At 40.0% G+C, this 3,731-nt stretch overlaps 1 pseudogene; it reads right to left on the bottom strand.

Annotated features, from left to right (window-relative positions):
* Positions 1–266: 266 nt before the first annotated feature.
* Positions 267–1,307, bottom strand: LOC144317239 (large ribosomal subunit protein uL10 pseudogene; annotated as a pseudogene).
* Between the last annotated feature and the right edge of the window lie 2,424 nt (positions 1,308–3,731).

Genomic DNA, 3,731 nt, shown 5'->3' on the forward strand with positions numbered 1-3,731 from the left:
GTCTATTCTTTCAGAATTTCTACATAAATGATCATGTCATCTGCAAATACAGTTTTATTTCTTCCTTTCCAACCTGCATACCCCTTATTTCCCTTTCTTGTATTGCATTAGTTACAACTTCCAGCACAATGATGAAAAGCAGTAGTGAGAAGGAACAATTTTGCTTTGTTCTTGATCTTAGTGAGAAAGTTTCAAGTTTCTTTTTTTTTTTTTTTTAAGAGAAGTAAGCCTTTATTTCCTTGTTTCACAAAAACTTGGCTGAATTGGTTGCTTTTTGGTGATTAGTCAAGGAGACAAAATTCCATGTCCTCGTCCAATTCCTCCTACTCTACCTTTGCTTCAACCTTGGCTGGGGCTGCAGCAGCAGCAGGTGCAGCAGTGGTGGCAGCCGCCACAGGAGCAGCAGCCACAAATGCAGATGGACCAGCCAAGAAGGCCTTGACCTTTTCAGCAAGTGGGAAGGTGTAACCAGTTTCCACAGACAAAGCCAGGACCCGCTTGTATCCATTGATGGTAGAATGGGGCACTGATGCAACAGTCGGGTAACCTATCGGCAGACATACGCTGGCAACGTTGCGGACACCCTCCAGGAAGCGAGAATGCAGAGTTTCCTCTGTGATGTCAAGCACTTCAGGGTTCTAGATGCTGCCATTGTCAAACACCTGCTGGATGATCAGCCCAAAGGAGAAGGGGGAGATGTTCAGCATGTTCAGCAGTGTGGCTTCGCTGGCTCCCACTTTGTCTCCGGTCTTAATCAGCTGCACATCGCTCAGGATTTCAATGCTGCCCCTAGAGATCTTAGTGGTAATGCCTAAAGCCTGGAAGAAAGAGGTCTTCTCGGGCCCCAGACCTGTGTTCTGGGCTGACCCAGTGACTTCACTTGGAGCTATGGCACCAGCATGGGCAGCAGCAGGCACCTTATTGGCCAGCAGCATGTCCCTGATCTCAGTGAGGTCCTCCTTGGTGAACACAAAGCCCACATTCCCCGGATATGAGGCAACAGTTTCTCCAGGGCTGGGTTGTTCTCCAGATGCCCTTGGATGGCCTTGCATATCATGGTGTTCCTGCCCATCAGCACGACAGCCTTGCCACGGAGGGACATGCGGATCTGCTGCATCTGCTTTGAACCCACATTGTCTGCTCCCACTGTGAAGCATTTTGGATAATCATCCAAAAGTTGGATGATCTTAAGGAAGTAGTTGGATTTCCAGGTCGCCCTGTCTTCCTTGGGCATCACGGTGGTGCGTCAGGGATTGCCACTCAGGGTTTAAAGAGGATGTTACTCCCACAAGGACGCCTGGAGAGAGGAAAGTTTCAAGTTTCTTACCTTTAAGTATGATATTAGCTATACGTTTTTTTGTGTAGATGTTCTTTAACAACTTTAACAAGTTCTAAAACAAGAATAATGTTTTTTCCCTGATAAAAACAAGTTGAGGAAATTTTCCTATCTTCTTTGTTTACTTAGAGTTTTTATTATGACTGGAATGTTGAATTTTGTCAAATGCTTTTTCTGTATCTATTGATTTTGGTGTATTGTTTTCTTATAATGTCTCTGTCTAGTTTTTAGGAATACTGGCTTCATTGAATTATTTAGAATATATTATCCCTGTTTCCATATCCTAAGAGAAATTGTAGAGAACTGGTACAATTTCTTTCTGATATATTTGGTACAATTCACCAGTGGACCCATCTGGCCCTGCTTCCTCTTATTTTTGAAGTTTATAAATAATGTATCTAATTTCTTTAATAGCCATAGGCGTATTCAGATCACTGCATTAACTTTTGAAAGTAGGATAAGAGGGGATTAAGAAGAGTCATAGAAACTTTAATCCTACACATGGCCCAAATTAAACTAAATGTGGATAGTTACATATCTTCATGTGAAGAATAGTACAAGAGTCATCCCTGAATTCTCTATGTGCTAAGACTTCCATGTCATGGATTAGTTTTACCCATCCTTCTATAACAAGAACTGATAAAAGTTATGGCACCCAATTTAAGTAGAGTATAATTTACTAACTCACCACCTACAATGCAAGTAAAGTCTACCGTCAAAGAGTTCAAAATTTTCTGGGGCAAGTAACTGCATGGAATTAAGTATTTTTAAACAGCACAATTTATATTTAATAAAAGTATATTTCCTATAATGCAAGAGAGGGAGAGATAATAATAGCTAACACTTATTTGGCACTACCTGTGTGTGGGACATTCTTCTGAGCAGTAGGATATATCTTGGAGAAGAATTCACTTTGATTAGGTCATAAAGATGAAAATTTCAACAATTTGATAAAAAGTATTGAAAGATATTCTAGACAAAGAAAAACAGCATGAAGAGAAAAGTAGCAGATAGGAGAATAGAGAATATAATTAATGGAGGCTAATTTGGCATGGCTACTGTATAAGTAGGAAGAAAGTAAGAGATAAATATGGACATGTCGGCAAGACTCATGGGATAGAAGCCTTGGATGCCATTTACCCTGGAATTGTTTTGAGCAGAGAAATGACCAGCCATTCCCCTCCAAAACTGCATTTTAGAAACTACTGGTTGGTTTGGAAAAAACAAGATGGAATAATGAGGTCAAGATTAAAAAATACCTATGTGTTTCATAGGGTACCACGGAAACAAACCAGCTCAATAAAAATAATTAAACAGACCAGATAGCTAACATATTGATTAGAAACTGTGTTCTGCTACCTATCATATACAAATAATGCCTTAAATAATTACAGGATTTTTTATCGCTTGTTTATTTTTTTATCGCTCACCAGAAATCCAAGGCTGGTTGGGAGGCTCAGTGATGTCTTCCGAGACTCATCCTGCTCCTCCTATTCTGTCATCCTTAGTGTGGGATTCCAATCTCATGTTTGTAAGCTGGCTGTGCACCTCAAGTCAAGCATCTGTATCTGAGCAGAATTAGGGAACAAAGACAAAAATGAAGGGCAAAGGACAAAAACCTTGCAGTGTTTTGCCTTCTTATTCAAAATAGGAAGTCCTCCCCAGACACTTAGGCTCAGATCTCTTTGCCAGAAATGTATCTCATGGCCATCCATAGCAATAAGATAGTGGAGTTTTACTTTCTAGTGTCTATAATATTAGGAGGATAGAGAAGGAAATTGCAATGAGAGAGAAATAGAAGGAAGCTTCTATATTTGCCAAAGCAGTGGATTCAGTACAACAAACATGACAGAAGTACTGTGTCTAGCAGATTCCTTTGTTTGCCAACTCAACAGTGATCTCCCCCAGGATCCTTTCACTGGTTTTGTCCAGAAATCTAGAGTCTTCTGCTTAGGCTCCAATTCCAGCCCCAAGAAAATAATAATTCATTTCAGCCTATTATAAAACCCCTAAGCCTCTTTGTGGGTGATTAGATTAAGAATGATCATATGACCCTGTTTTAGCCAATAAGCCACTTTTCTAGTAGAAAAGTCTACTAGAAGCTTAGAGAATAATGTTTTTTCCCTGATAAAAAGATAAGCAACCTGTCCTCCCCAAGCTGCTGTTGCCATCTGTGATAAGGAGAAAATCTATCACTCACAAGCAGAGTGGAAAAATTAAAAACATATGAGTCCCTGATGACTTCTTTGAGGTACTCAACCAACCCTGGAACCATCTTCACCTGGATTTCTTATCATTTAAGATAATGATTGCTTAAGCCTCCATTAATTCCAGAGCTTGTACTTACACCTTAAAGCATATTAACTGTCTTAATATGAGTGCAACATTCAAATCA

The sequence above is a fragment of the Canis aureus genome, chromosome 7, assembly GCF_053574225.1.
Source record: "Canis aureus isolate CA01 chromosome 7, VMU_Caureus_v.1.0, whole genome shotgun sequence".
NCBI classification, from domain to species: Eukaryota; Metazoa; Chordata; class Mammalia; order Carnivora; family Canidae; genus Canis; species Canis aureus.